The sequence below is a fragment of the Bufo gargarizans genome, chromosome 2, assembly GCF_014858855.1.
Source record: "Bufo gargarizans isolate SCDJY-AF-19 chromosome 2, ASM1485885v1, whole genome shotgun sequence".
In the NCBI taxonomy this organism is placed as follows: domain Eukaryota; kingdom Metazoa; phylum Chordata; class Amphibia; order Anura; family Bufonidae; genus Bufo; species Bufo gargarizans.
Genome location: NC_058081.1, coordinates 571676643 through 571693372, shown reverse-complemented (window position 1 = coordinate 571693372; position 16730 = coordinate 571676643). Strand labels below are relative to the sequence as shown.

The 16730-nt window shown below is 42.7% G+C and overlaps 1 long non-coding RNA gene across 1 annotated transcript in view; it reads left to right on the top strand.

Moving 5' to 3' along the window:
• Positions 1–7434, top strand: part of LOC122926737 — a 31615-nt gene extending 24181 nt beyond the window's left edge. Inside the window, exons 2-4 of the long non-coding RNA XR_006387705.1 lie at positions 648–845; positions 3331–3622; positions 7169–7434. This is a non-coding gene — a long non-coding RNA (uncharacterized LOC122926737). The remainder of the gene's footprint in view (positions 1–647; positions 846–3330; positions 3623–7168) is intronic.
• The last annotated feature ends 9296 nt before the right edge of the window (positions 7435–16730 follow it).

The following is a 16730-nucleotide window of genomic DNA, read 5'->3' as shown; positions in this document are numbered from 1 at the left end:
CTCCTCCCTCTTGGCATATATAGTAAGTTATGATTAGTGTTGAGCGAACTTGTGTTTTAAGTTCGGGTTATCGAAGAATCGCGTTATTGATTCCGCTACCACGGACCATAACGGAATTTAGAATCCATAATCCGATTCTTCGATTACCAGAACCCGAACTTTAGACGCCGAATTTAAAACACAAGTTTGCTCAGCACAAGTTATGATATACAGGTGTACTTGTTAAGCATACCCCCCCCCCCCCCTTTTTAGTGTGATAAAGTGTTACCATTCTCTAATTTTGATGAGGCTAATATTATCTAGGTGTCATATACCATGTCTCTAGTATAATATGCCTCCTATATTAATTATAAGATTATTATTAATTATAAATATACCCCTTTTTATATGGTATATTATCTTATATGGTTCTATGTAATATCACTGGTGCATTCCAGGTTGGAACACAAGGGATATATGACCATTTGAGGTATGTGTTTCAATGTGGAACACATCTAGTTCTTGGGTGGAAGTGACGTCTCCGCTGCGCCCGATTCATCTATGCGAGCCTATACTTTATACTTTAGCATATTAGTTTTTTGTTGATATGGCTTTTCTATTGTGGGGCTAGGGATAGGACATAAAAATAATTTTGATACACCTCTTAGGCAACATTCAGCGCCTGGAACTGGTAGCCAACCAATATGCATGACCAGAAGTGACGTCACAGATACATGGACTCAGGATGGAACACGTGAAACTCTCTTCACAGCAGCCCAATGAGATTACAGAAGTGGCGCGCATTTCAGGCTGGACACTTTATGGCAGAACACATGTGAGCTCTATGGGCATAAATAACAGCTACGGTGAGTACATGTGTGTGCTTCTCTTATCAGGATGTCGTCTTCTTGTCTTCAATAATTATCCTCAATACTTTGGTCCCCTGAAGAACTATCTATCTTAACTGGGAAAATGCGCTGGCTGGGACTTTTACAAAGATATCAGAGAATTATTAGGACCATACAGGTGACTTTAGCCACTGAGAAGTAGGGTCGCCCCTTTTGAGGCGGGTGCTCTGCTTGTAGGCATGGGTAGATGCAGGGGCATATTAGGGAAAAGTACGAGTAGAGTCCCAAGTTCAGAGTGGCTTCTACTGTTTTTTGAACCCTTAAGTTGGATTTAGATGGCCCGATTCTCCCCAACAATCTGCCCGTCTGAGGCTACTTTCACACTGGTGTTTCTGGGTCCGCTTGTGAGATCCGTTTCAGGGCTTTCACAAGCGGCCCAAAACGGATCAGTTTAGCCCCAATGCATTCTGAATGGATAAGGATCCGTTCAGAATGCATCAGTTTGGCTCCGTTCCGCCCCATTCCGCTCTGGAGGCGGACAGCAAAATGCTGCTTGCAGCGTTTTGGTGTCTGCCTGACGATGCAGAGCCAAACGGATCTGTCCTGGCTTACAATGTAAGTCAATGGGGACAGATCCGTTTTCACTGACACAATATGGTGCAATTGAAAACGGATCCGTCCCCAATTGACTTTCAATGGTGTTCAGTACGGATCCGTTTTGACTTTGTTCATGATAATGCAAACAGATCCTTTCTGAACGGATACAAGTGTTTGCATTATCAGTGAGGATCCGTCTGTGCAGATACAAGACGGATCCGCACCAAACGCATATGTGAAAGTAGAATAAAAGTGTCGCAAAGCGCTCGTTCATCAGGTAGTCCTGTCGTTAGTGCAGGCACACCAATTATTGTTTCGGGGCAGTAGATTGTGCTGTCTAAACAGAGATCTGCTGCCCAGAAACAAAGCAGCTGTATGAGGACTGCGAAGGAGAATCTTCTTCACTGAACGAGCAGCAAACTGTCGGGAAGGAACGCTTCTTTCCAGACAATCGCCTGCTTCTCAGCCAGCGTAAAACCGCCTTTAGGGCTGTATTACATCAACAGATTATCAGACAGATTTTCTGATCAATCATTGGTCAGATGTCCGTTTACACACACCGATCTTTTGTTAAACACACCAACTATTGGACTGATTGGACAGAAATTGGTCAGATAATCTATTGGTGTAATACAGCCCTTATCAGCATAAAAACCGTGAGTAGGACAGGCCACTTGACTCATTGAACAGGGCGGTCACATCTATGTTCTGATTATTTTTTGCCTGCTCTAATATACTGCCTTTACTGAGTGTTTTTTCCTGAATATCATTTTATTATCATCTTTACAGTTTATTACTTTAATTCGGACTTTGGAAAGTATAGACTGTTTTAGAACTAAGACTTATTTCGGGGCTTTCTTGTATTGCATACTTATGTGATTTTGTTTATCTTGTTTCAGGGGACCTATTATAAGCTAAGTTTTATATAGGTTCTTCTCAGGCAGGGATTTGAATAATAGCATCCTAACATTAAAGCACCCTAAGCTCCTGTGCCCCCTCCCTACCTAAATCCCTAAATCTATGCTGAATTCTTATCCATCTGTGCCCAGCTCTCAGCTCAGTATGCAAATCCCATAACACGTTTCCTATTAACTACTGTATCTCAATGGGGATGCCATACTTGTAATTACACGTGCCCACCACTGCAATTGCTGCGGCGAGCAGGTAAACAGAGCAGAGACGGCAGCGCTGCTTTCTCTTCAAACAGCTGATAGGTGGGGATGCCAGGAGTCGGAACCCTAGCGATCTGAGGATAGGTCATCAATATGAATAAAGCAGACAACCCCTTTAAATGTTGATCTTGACAAAAAAAATAAAAAAAGTACATCCCATTCAATTGGGGCTGGGTAAGTCATTGAAGAGCCTCTGTCAGCACGATCAATGCTATTAAACCAGACATTCGTATTCATATGCAAATGTAGTATCAGGAAACTGGGCTGAATCCTCGGATCACTGCTTTTGTAACACCCCTGTGCTCTGAACACCCCCCTCCCCTTGATTGACAGGGCTAGACATCAGAACTGAGGGCAGAGCTGTATGTACATATCATATACACTCCTCATTATAACCATACCATATTGAGAAGAGATGTTTTCTATGCTTAGAAAGCTAATACATATTACTTGCTTATTCACAGGAACAGTATAGGATTATAAGAAACCAGTAATATGTATTAGCCTGTAGATAAAACCATTCTCTATAATGGCAAGGCTATAGCCTGGAAGAAAGTGGTCAGTCTTACATGTAGAGATTTCAGGTTTCAAGATAGAGAAAAAAAAAAAAACAACAGAAGAAAAACATCTAGAATTCTAATTTTACCAATTATAAGGGCTATAGCCTTTCTATATTGAGAATAGTGTTTTTTTTTAGCTTAGAATCCTAAAACATATTTCTGATTTATTCACAGGTAATGCAACATGGTAAAGATGTCACAATGGCCAGCAAAACAGAAAGTCCTTTGCCTGAACACTAACCTGTGGAAGCTGGGTACTAGGCAACATAGCCAGCTCATGGTGGCCACTATCTGGCCATCACTTGCCTAGATGCCATGTTCTACCCTAATGTATTTAAGAAGGATTCTAGGATCAGGTCTCTGCACTTCATACAAATCCCAGTTCAGATTCTCCCACATGTCACCATCTGTAATTACCTTCCATTGATGAAAGTGTAAATCCATGTGTGAGGATGGAAGAACAAAGGTGCGTATGCTGCATTCCTCTCAGTCTCACAGCAGCCTTGATGAAAGGTTTTGTATGTTCCTGGCAATTCCCAATTCTTTACACTAAATCCCTGAGGGTAGTGAGACAGGTATAAAGCACTCAGCAATGTGAGGACACATAAGGAGGGGATGTGGCTGTCATATTTACTAGAGAAACTTCAAAGTCACAAGTTTTGAAGATTCTCATCCTCTTCACAACATATTGAGGCTTAGGCTACTTTCACACTGGCGTTTTGGCTTTCCGTTTGTGAGATCCGTTCAGGGCGGTCGAAAATGGATCAGTTTTGCCCTAATGCCTTCTGAATGGAAAATGATCTGCTCAGAATGCATTAGTTTGCCTCTGTTCCGTCTCCATTATGCTTTGGAGGCAGACACCAAAAAACACTATTCTGTCCATCTGATGAAACTGAGCCAAACAGATCCATCCTGACACACAATGTAAGTCAATGGGGACGGATCCGTTTTCTATAACACAATCTGGCACAATAGAAAACGGATCCGTCCTCCATTGACTTTCAATGTTGGTCAAGACGGAGCCGTCTTGGCTATGTTAAAGATAATACAAACTGATCCGTTCTGAACGGATACAGACGGTTGTATTATCTGAACGGATCCGTCTGTGCAGATCCATCACGGATTCGCACCAAACGCGAGTGTGAAAGCAGCCTTAGTCTTTGTGTAAAGATACTGTGGGTCTGAAGTGGTCTGTCTAATGATTAGAAGCAAAGATGGATGTAACAAGGTTACATGAAAGCTTGAAAAGTGCTGGGAAAGTGTGGAAGATTAAAGACTGGTAACTGAACCCCAAAAATGGTACAAGATCTCATCACTAGCTCCTACATAAATGTCAGTTACACTCGGCTCAATCCACTAGCAGAATTGTCCCTGCCGGGAACGGATGACACCTTCCAGAACTTCAAGCCTTTGATTCCCACATAAAGGAAGCATCTCAGACCTTCATGTAGTCTATGTATTTTAGAGAACTGGTCAGCTTTAGTACCTCCAACCACAATTACAATACCCATACCGATTCAATGGTGTCACAGTCTGAAGTATAATAGTGTAACCAACTGATAGTACTGCTCACATATCACAAAATAGGAAATAAGGAAAATACCATAAGTGCACACAATACAAAGTCACTGTGACTGAGCCCAAGCCTCTCCACTCACAGCACAAGGCCCAAGAGCAAACAGACAACATAAAAACCACCTTCAGGTTGAGTGTACAGTCGTGGCCAAAAGTTTAGAATTACATAAATATTGGAAATTGGAAAAAGTTCTTGCTTAAGTTTTTATAATAGCTATTTGCATATACTCCAGAATGTTATGAAGAGTGATCAGATGAATTGCATAGTCCTTCTTTGCCATGAAAATTTACTTAATCCCAAAAAAAAACTTTCCACTGCATTTCATTGCTGTCATTAAAGGACCTGCTGAGATCATTTCAGTAATCGTCTTGTTAACTCAGGTGAGAATGTTGACGAGCACAAGGCTGGAGATCATTATGTCAGGCTGATTGGGTTAAAATGGCAGACTTGACCTGTTAAAAGGAGGGTGATGCTTGAAATCATTGTTCTTCCATTGTTAACCATGGTGACCTGCAAAGAAACGCGTGCAGCCATTAATGCGTTGCATAAAAATGGCTTCACAGGCAAGGATATTGTGGCTACTAAGATTGCACCTCAATCAACAATTTATAGGATCATCAAGAACTTCAAGGAAAGAGGTTCAATTCTTGTTAAGAAGGCTTCAGGGCGTCCAAGAAAGTCCAGCAAGTGCCAGGATCGTCTCCTAAAGAGGATTCAGCTGCGGGATCGGAGTGCCACCATCAGGAATGGCAGCAGGCAGGTGTGAGCGCATCTGCACGCACAGTGAGGCGAAGACTTTTGGAAGATGGCCTGGTGTCAAGAAGGGCAGCAAAGAAGCCACTTCTCTCCCAAAAAACCCATCAGGGACAGATTGATCTTCTGCAGAAAATATGGTGAACGGACTGCTGAGGACTGGGGCAAAGTCATATTCTCCGATGAAGCCTCTTTCCGATTGTTTGGGGCATCAGGAAAAAGGCTTGTACGGAGAAGAAAAAGTGAGCGCTACCATCAGTCCTGTGTCATGCCAACAGTAAAGCATCCTGAGACCATTCATGTGTGGGGTTGCTTCTCATCCAAGGGAGTGGTCTCACTCACAATTTTGCCCCAAAACACAGCCATGAATTAAGAATGGTACCAAAACACCCTCCAACAGTAACTTCTTCCAACAATCCAACAACAGTTTGGTGAAGAACAATGCATTTTCCAGCACGATGGAGCACCGTGCCATGAGGCAAAAGTGATAACTAAGTGGCTCGGGGACCAAAACGTTGACATTTTGGGTCCATAGCCTGGAAACTCCCCATATCTTAATCCCATTGAGAACTTGTGGCCAATCCTCAAGAGGCGGGTGGACAAACAAAAACCCACTAATTCTGACAAACTCCAAGAAGTGATTATGAAAGAATGGGTTGCTATCAGTCAGGAATTGGCCCAGAAGTTGATTGAGAGCATGCCCAGTCGAATTGCAGAGGTCCTGAAAAAGAAGGGCCAACACTGCAAATACTGACTCTTTGCATAAATGTCATGTAATTGTCGATAAAAGCCTTTGAAACGTATGAAGTGCGTGTAAATATATTTCACTACATCACAGAAACAACTGAAACAAAGATCTCAAAGCAGTTTAGCAGCAAACTTTGTGAAAACTAATATTTGTGTCATTCTCAAAACTTTTGGCCACAACTGTAGTTCCATTCCAGTCGACTGACCCATATTGTCTCTGACTACAGCCCCTACAACTGCCATGGAAAAGCATCAATCTTCCTATGATCAGTTAACAATATTTACAGTGAAATCTTAATTTCTTAGTTTTTAGTACAAATATGAGAAGGAGTTTTTGTTTTAATTAAAATCTTCTGGGGTAATTATAGGTTTTCCGCTCAATGCTTTTTCATTTTCCTGGCATAATCAGACAAATAAAACTGAAATGTCAACAGCCTTTCCACATTTATAGCACGTGATCGAAAACAATTAGATGGGAAAAAGAATTCATAGTTGTACGTGAAGAGCATTATACCAGCAGCCATGTAAACTCTTTAATGGATTTACCCAAACCAACTGCAGAGTGGTCAACATGGAGGTACAAAGAAGTCATGACTAGGGTATTCTATAGTTGTCAGGATTACCTCCACTTGTACTCCAAATCTACCTCTCCCCAACTCCTACCCCACCAAATAAAAACACACGGACACGCTGCTGCAATATATAGGCCACAACAGGGCAGCTTCTTTATTAACAAACAGGTATAAACATCCAACTAATTAACATTAAAATTCCATAAATATAACTTCTTGAGAAGTGCAATTAAACATGGAGTTCTTGAAAAGCCCTACTCTGTAATACTGAAAAATGTGATCCCCTGTCGTATGGCATCGACTCGGTGTTGACAAATATGTCATCGAACCACAACATCTTGGTTCTACAAAACCTGTTTTTCAGGACCTCTTCCCATCGGGGACCACCACCAAAAACTTCTACCATGAAAAATTTCCGATATCTGTTATTGACTCCAACCCCTTCAGTCAGTACCATCTAAGACCTCCTCATGCCAGCTGTCACAAATGTGATCCACAGTCGCACCGCACCGACTCGACTCGGTGTTGACAAATATGTCAGGGTACCAGAACCACCTGTTTTCCGTGACGGCTTACCACTGGGGACCACCAGAAAAACCTACTTCCATGACAGCGATACCTTTTACCGACTCCAACCCACCAGTAAGTACCTTCCAAAAACTCTTTACTGCTTGCTGCTGTGACAGTTATGGAGAAGTGGCTCACCCTCACAGCACACACCAGCATATTAAATTTAAAGGGAATCTGTCACCCTGGCTTTGGACCATTATCTACAGTAGTACGACTGTAAATATGGAGTCCAGATCACAAATTTTTATTTTCCTAATGCCCCCCATTTTTCTGCTTTCAGCACTCAGAGGTCAGTTGAAGCACTATGTCAAGACTTCCGTGCATGTGCACATAAGTCCTCCCTCTCCATTAAGTTAGCACAGCACAGCATGGCAGTCAGTGCAGCTTTGAGAGCTGACAGCAGGAAGGGGTGGGGGGGGGCAGTAGGAAAAAAATAATAATAATCTGTACTCCTTATCTGCAGTACTACACATGTAGTCCAAAATCTGTGGGACGTTAAGTCCCCTCCCTCAAAAGAGTTAGTATAGAGTTAGACAAAATGACCACATTTATCGTTCAGCTTGAGCCGCTGTGATAAATCTGGTGCAAGTCTAGATAAACCGTCTAAGCTTCTGCCATCTATAGGATTAGTAAATCTGGGCCATTTTGTCCATACTTTGTTTAAAAATTCTAACTCTCAATATCATTATCTTATAAATGCTGATATAAATTGTGAAGGCCAGACATTCCTCAGATCTATTGTTTTTTCCACTGCTTTAAAGGACCTTTCACATAGGCAGGTTCCCTGCTTGTAATGAACGAGGTTCGAAATGATAGCCTGTCAATCGGCACTCATTTAAAAGGATTATCTGGAGCTAACAACCCCTGGGTTCCTACTCGTAACCTGTTGTAATGTGTAGTTCAAGTGATGTGACTTCTGAGGCCTGTGACTGGCTGCAGCAGTCATGAGAACAGACCACTTCTTGGTCTGAAGGGACCAGAAGCAGTTGGGAACGGCTGAGCAGCAGAACCGCAGACAGTTTTTTATGTTAAGTGTCCCAAGTTAAGACCCCAGGGGTTGTCGACTCCAAGGCCAGACATCATCCCTATTCAGTTTCCATATGACGGAAGTATATACCCTGTTGACACGAGGGCGGGCGACAAACAATGATTTCTGCGCCTGCATAAAAGATGTGATAACCTATATTCGCTATAAAACGTAATGCTCCTGTCCTAGACCATATAGAACATCTGCAGTGATGTCCTTATAGAGGGATGGAAACCCTGCAGTTTTATCTTTGGGACTGTAAGAGACTTCCTCGTATATGTCACCTATGACAGCTCTGAATGATCGAATCGTACTTGCTGGTTGCACTGCAGATTGACATTGAGTGATGTTAGGAAGACCACATTCACCATTTTGACACCCCTGACCATCACCGCGATATTATTACCCCGGCTCTTTTGCAATTTGAGATTCGTATGTAAAACAAACTCTAACCGCTTTCTACAGTCCACTTCCGAACAACACACTATACAACAAGATACTATAATGCAGGGTACTGCAGCACTGAGGAAATGTAATTCTGTAATTGCCATCACTAAGCATGATAGGTGCTTCCACTGAAATATTAATGAACAGCCTAATAAAAGAGAAGAGGGAAATAAACACAATAAGCATCAGTCGTAACAATGTTAGTGAAGCAAACATTGTTACAGAAATGCATTCTGCAGGTCCTACGTCGTACAGGATACGGACGAATAACTTGTTTCAAAAAGGATTTACGTAAAAGGTCTGTGCTTGAGATATGTGTGAACTATGGCCAAGATTTAATAGTCCTATAAATGGGGTCCCTTTAGACCGGCTGTCTAGGTCTGTACCAAATGGATGATAAGTGTCCTACAGGGATAGCCACTATTCTCTGACTAAAAGGGGGTCATTTTTCAAGACTGGCGTTTTAGATTCCCCTATAGTTGGCGGTGGATCCGCTGGAGTTATGTAGAGGCGCCACTGCGGATCCACCATAGCTGTCTTACATTTATACAATTTTCCACGCCTAAACCAGGTAAAGAAAATGGTATATAAGACCCATCCGCTACCGGCCCATCCACTTTCCCGCCAGCGGGGAAAGACGCAGATTGTGGCGCAATGGACCTTTGTGTCGCAATGTGAGCCAGAAATACTCCTAATATAGGCATATTTCTGGTTAGTAAATGACCCTTTATATCCCTTTCATGCACAAGTCAGAAAAGATTAGAAACCCTGGCTCCACCATATTGTGCTCATTTCCACCAGGTTTTAGATAGATTTTAGGCACAGACACTTTAGTAAATCTGGGCCTCTGTGTTCAAAGCCTCTGGAAGGTAAGAAGAATGTTTCAATCCACTGACAACAATCAGAGATGAATACTGATCCAGTATTATGATGATTAAGCTTTTCTTTAATCTACTGGGGATCATTTATAAAATGAGCAGGCCAGAAACAAAATTGCATTTTGTGCATAAAAGTGCAACATTTTCGGTTTAGATTTTTTTCTTGACACTCACTTTAAAAATGGCTGGAGTTTAGCGAAAGTAAAAAAAAAGGCAAGTGTGCATGCTTAGAGTTGTAGTTTCACAGCAGCTGGAGTGCTCATGGTTGCTGATCCCTGCCATAGACTATAATGGGATCCATCTGCTTTCCGGTGACATGCCAGCTTTTGACAGGACAAAAATCATTGCATTCAGCAGGTTTTTTTACAGCCGAAAGATGGCGCTCGTGCTGGAAAGTGCTATTACAGTCTATGGCAGGGATCAGCAACCATGAGCACTCCAGCTGCTGTGAAACTACAACTCTAAGCATGCACACTTGCCTTTTTTTGTAACTCTCATAGAAGTGAAAGGAGTTTATGGTGTACACTTTAGTAAACGTGTTGGACTGTGGTGACCCTGCCCACTTTCGCTAAACTCCAGCCATTTATAAAGTGAGTGTCAAGAAAAAATATAGTCTATGGGGTTCAGCAGTGAGTGGCATTATATGGATCTGGAGAACTCAGGCAGGCTGTTCTCTGCCGAGACAACCTGCCAGATCCGGGTTGCCGCAGATGTGAACATACCCTTAGGGTTCATTCACACGTCTGCAAATGGGTCTGCATCCGTGCCGCAATATCAGGAATGGGTGCTGACCCATACATTCTCTATGGGGCCGGAAGAGATGCGGAGAGCACATTATGTGCTCTCTGCATCCGCATTTCCGGAGCGCGGCCCCAGACTCCCGGGCCGCAGATCCGCAATTGCGGACAAGAATAGGCAGTTCTATGGGGGGTGCCAGCCGGGTGTACTGCGGAGCCGCAATACACTACGGACGTGTGAATGGACCCTTATGCAGAGAAACCACCGCCAGTAACCCAGGTCATTACATGGAAGCATATGAACCTGGCACAAATGTATTATAGATAGATGAAACCTAGAAAATTTTGCATGCAGCAGATATGTCAGGCAAATCCTCAGCGTTGTACTGTAGCAGCAAAGTGGTTGAGATTTTAATAAATCTCATCCAAACGCTGCGTAAAAATTGCAGTGTAAACCGTCCTGTAAGTGGATTTGTCAATTTATGCTGTGAATCTCCACCGCAGATTTCACCCTTCGCTATGGAGAGAAGTAAATTTACAGCCCAAAAAACTACCGGTATGTAATTCATGCATTTTATTTTTTTTTTTAAGAATCCACGGCATAATCCGCAGTGGACTTTTCCATTGTATTGTATGGACCTACCCTGAGCCACACTCCCAAACTGACATCTACTGTCAAAGGGAAGCACATGGAAAAACATGGCATCCTAAAGATAAAAAAGAGATGCAGTGAAAGCTACCCCGGTGGGCATCCCAGAATACATCCACTCTAGGGGTCGGCTGCACCAGGAGGTGTCTTTTTTCCTCTGAGTGGTTTTCTTTACCTCATTCCTCATGAAACGCCAAATGCAGAAGAATGACTGCAGCCCGCTGACAAGAAGTTTGCCTAATTAAACCATTTAATTACAATGAACAAGAATAATTGTGCTTGTCAACCTGAGAGAGGGCAGCTGGGAAATTTCCTCCTACTCCAGAATCCTGCTGGAGACAAAAAATGAGAGAGAGGAAGAAAAAGAGATGGAAAGGGGGATAAGAGAGTGCCTTTTAAGAGGAAGGATGAGAAAAAGAGACATGCAAGATCTACACAAAGAAGACAAAAAGGAGAAGATTTACACAGAGGAGAGCCTCAGACATACAAAGAGGAGAGACGACATGGGATATATGAACAGGAGAAAGAGACATATGTAGAGGAGAGAGAGCTGGTGAATGTATGCAGATGAGAGAGGGAGACATGCAGACGAGAGCCCAAGACTAAAAGAAAGAGAGCACAAGATTTACGTAGAGGAAAGAGGGCAGCTTGGGAATTATTTCCTACCCAACCATCCTGCAGATCAAAAGGAAGGATGAGAAAAAGACATATGCAGAGGACAGCACGAGGTGTACATAGAGAAGATACAGCATGAGACGTATGCAAAGGAGAGATAGCGGGGGAGACATATCCAGAGGAGAGAGCACAAGATGTACGCAAGAAGGAGGAGAGAGAGTGCATAAGACGTACACATAGGAAAAAACTGCGAGACATATGCAGAGGAGAAGAGCACAAGATGTACGCAAGAAGGAGGAGAGAGAGTGCATAAGACGTACGCATAGTAAAAAACAGTGAGACATATGCAGAGGGGTGAACTGGAGCTGTGCAGTCACTGAAGGGAGGTCAATCCCACAGTACAATACCTATAAACGTATAGGAATGAATTTATCAAAACTAGTGTAAAGTTAAACTGGCTTACTTGCCCATAGCAACCAATCAGATTCCAGCTTTCATTTTCCAAATAAACTCTGAAAAAGGAAAGGTGGAGTCTGATTGGTTGATATGGGCAAGTAAGACAGTTTTACTTTACACCAACTTTGATAAACTAATCCCTATAAGTTGATAGGTATTTTTAATACAGGCTACAAGGAAGTGTCCTGTACATACACAAGGAGAGAGACTTCCATGGGGATGGCGGACAGCTGAGAAGGTCCATGATGCCTCACATTAGGATTTATAGGCAGAAGAGACTGTCCTGTACCTCACCCACAACCATGTTCCTCCAACATGAGTGCAAACAAGGGAAGAAGTACACACTCGTATTTCCTTCCATAGTTCTATTAACGTCCAGCATTTCTACTCTTCTTGTTGATCAGCCTATAGCAGCTTCACCAACTAGACGTGTCCATGACAATCCTGACTGGGCCGAGGCCAGACATCCATACATAATCGACATCATAGGCATCGTCAGAACTTAAAGGGGTTCTGCAGTTTGTTTAAACTGATGATCTATTCTCTGGATAGATCATCAGCATCTGATCGGCGGGGGTCTGACACCCGGGACCCCCGCCGATCAGCTGTTTGGGAAGGCAGCGGCACTCCAGGAGCGCCGCTGCCTTCTCACTCTTTACCGCAGGCCCAGTGACTAGTCACGACTAGTATCAATGGCCTGGGCGGGGCTAAGCTCTATTCAAGTGAACAGAGCTTAGCCGCAGAACCCCTTTAAGCTTGACCACAAACATGACAAATATCATACACCAGAAGACATTTACTCCAGTGCCATGTGAAGAGGCACAGAGCCCACACAGATTTATTATTACATGACCCTCTGATCACAGATCATGGCACCAGCTACAGACTCTTCTTACCAAAAGCCAATTACAAGAGGCTGCGGTGGCCATATACATTAGATAGTTGATGAAAGATTCCTTTGGGGATTGTGGGGTCTGAGCCTCTGAGGTTAATGGTGGCCCATAGCCATTCCAAAAATCAGGGCCTTGATCCAACATTTACCAAAAGGTTACATCTACTGGGCTTGTAGACAAAATGACCTGAAATCTCTTTAAGATTTCCAAAAGGGCACCAAATAACCAACAATCTCTCTCTCTCTCTCTCTATATATATATTTCTAGAAGGGCACAATCATCATCCCAAAGAGAGTAACATGAACCGAGAAAGTGAATTGTACTGCATGACTCAGGTTTCAGATCAATATGTCCATTTTTAGCTTTTGAAAGGTCACTCTTAAACTACTGTATTAGGGTCCATTCACACGTGTTTTGTGGACACTGGCAATGTGCGTTCTGCATTTTGCGGACAGTACATCGCTGGCACTCTCATAGAAAATGCCTTTTCTTGTCCGCAATTGCAGACAAGAATAGGACATGTTCTATTTTTTTGCGCAACGGAAGTGCAGGTCCGCAAATGCAGACAGCAAATTCCGGCCCCATTGAAAATGAATGGGTCCGCACCTGTTCCGCCAAATTGCGGAACGGATGCGGACCCATTTTGCGGATGTGTGAATGGACCCTTATAGTTCAGCTTTTAGTGCTCTGCTAGTTATTCTTTATAATGATATGATGGACCCCTGAGGAAGCCAGAGCTTACTGGCGATACGCATGGGGATATTGCGTTACCTACACATCATGCCTACCTGCCTGCCCTGATATTAGATGAGTATTGGTACTTTTTGTTGCCTTATTTGCATATTGTTGTTACTCTGGCAGTGTCTATGAATTATTTGCGGTGGTAGTAGGTTTGTGTGGTGGACAGATCTATAGGCCACACATGGGTTTGTTAATTGTATACAATTGATTTTAGATGTCTATAACTTTGTGTGTCCTTAATAAATCATACATTTTTTAGAGGTGCACCTTCCATGTGCGGTGTTTCCTGTTCTTCTGTGCTTTATTTGGTTTATATTAATACCGCGGCCTGCACTCTAATAGATCAGCTGTGCCCCATAGTTATTTCTTTCTATTCTTTATAAAGACTGATGACATTTATTAGGACACGTTTGTTTTGAAGAGGAGGTTAAAGAAGGAAACTCAGAGTCCATATTCTACCAACCCCTGCTGTATTATGCAACAACAACGGAGAGTAAAAATGAAGGAGTCACATCCTTGTCGCAGTGTGGACTTCATGTCTGTTTCACACATGCAAATTAGGTTGGCGTGGACAGAGTATCGCTTTAAATAAGAGCTTGAGGTCTCTGGCACTGGGGAATTCGGTCCCTGCTTTATAATGGGGCTTTTAGGAGTACATGGATGGGACAATTGGAGTACAAGGTGTAGAACGCCTCCTCTCCATGTCCTACAAATACAGGGAGATTTATGAAACTGTATAAACAATCCTATATTGCCCATAACAACCAATCACAGTGCAGCTTTTATTTGGTATTCTGCTGTTGAAAAATGAAAGAAGAAATGTAATTGGTTGCTAAGGGGTATTTTGTTTTAAACAGTTTACATACATGTTCCCCAATAAATTTTCTCTGGTGAACTCATGATGAACACTACACAGAACATGTAGAGAGATATACCGTAAGGCTGGGTTCACACCTGAGCGTTTTACAGCGCGTACGAACGCGCTGTAAAACGCCCTACGCCCCAAGAAGTACAGGAGATTCTTTGGGGCGTATTGTCGTGCGTTCCCGCCCATAGACTTCAGCGGGAACGCGCCTAAATGGGCGTTTGCTTGTTTCCGCCCATTAAAAACGCCCGATAAAAATGCCTGTAAAAAGCGCTTATTGAATACGCTCAGGTGTGAACCCAGCCTAATCAATCCAAAAACTGACTGTGATGCAGAAACAGGGAGATTGAGAAACAGGTGATATAAAGCTCACAACTGAAAAGGAAAACACTGCAGCAAAAAAGTTACATGCAGACCTACATAAATGCAGCCTAAAAAAATGTCACAGGACTGAGCTCATAAAATTTAGATGCCAACACCAAAGTTTGCATTCACATGTACCCCTTATCATGCCACATAAAAGCTCCAGATGTAAGAGTAACGTGAAGAGTCGGAGTTATGGAACCAATACATGCTGCTGTATGGTCCTCATGAAGGACACAAATTGTCCCGTGTCATATAATTGGTAAAAGCTTCAGGCAGGGGATTAATGTGGGAAACCAGAAGGTATAGTTGAACGCTACCCATTGTAATGAACCCCAAATACTACCAAGTAAAGGCTCCAGGCTGGTGGGATTCTTCTCAGCACAGTTTACCGTTAATCCGCCTCCTTTGGGCTCTATCCACTCTCTTCTGAGGTTCCATACTTCATCCTGATCTTCTGTCTACTCATGACACCTTCAAGATTCTGATGTGCAACAGAAAGCTGAAAAGGGTACGGCTTCCATTCAGCAGCTCCAAAGATAAGTACAAAATCCCTTCTTAACCTTTAGAAAATATCATTTTGATTCTCAGTGCTGCAGTCTCCAGGAGAAGCAGAGACCAAGAATAGAAAACATTTCAGAGGCAGAAAATAGGATGAGAATTACAGCTCTTTACACTGAAAGGTTCTTCAGAGCCCTAATGTCTCCTGACGGGCCGAGAACTTATCGGTTGTATGTCCCCGCCTTCAGGTTTGGTACCAGAGGGTGCGATAAACTGTGGGGGGAGGGGGGACTCGGATATTTCACTTTTTGTCTCCTGTATATTGAGGTTTCATGACAAGAAGCATAAGTCTCTCTTATATAAATTCCCAAGAAGCAATCACCTGGAATGAAGGGTTGGAGCATGAGGGGATAGTGATCAATAGTGGCCCAAAAAACATCAGAAGCTCCACAAGGTGAAATAGCCACAAAAATAAAGAGTGCAATAGAGGCAACAGTCTAAAAATACACTGTGAATGTGAAACACAACACCTACCGTATTTTAATTCCATAATATATATTTATAGGGGTTTGGAGCTTTGATTTTCTGATACAGAGGTCCAACCTTAAAATACCATGTTAAAACACACTAGCTACCTGCAGCTGCCACAAGCAGGTTCCTTGTCACCACAGAAGGACATTGCACTTACCGGAGAGAGATTCTTAATCCTCTGTAGCTGCACACAACACCAACCCCACCCCAATTCCCTTGCTCTGGGCATCAGTCTAGGTATTGATCAGTTAGAAGATATAATTGGGGCACATTGGGGAAAGTCCTCGTTGTATGGTGCTAGCTCCATGAAGTGGTACCAGGCTTGGGCCACATGTATAGCTTTATATGACAACCCCAATTCCAAAAAGTTGGGACACAATGTAAATAAAAACAGAAATCATCTGAAAATCTCATAGACTCATATTATAATTAACACATATCAGACGCTGAAAGTGAGACATTTTACCATTTCATGAAAATTTTTTACTCATTAACAAACAAATTAATTTAGAACATGATGGCAGCAACACATCTCAAAAAATTTGGGTTGGGTGCAACAATAGGTTTGAAAAGTAAGTGGGACTAGTAAAAAAAAAAAAACTACTGGAAGGGCAATTTGCAACCAAGACACATGACAGGCTTCTCAGCAGTAA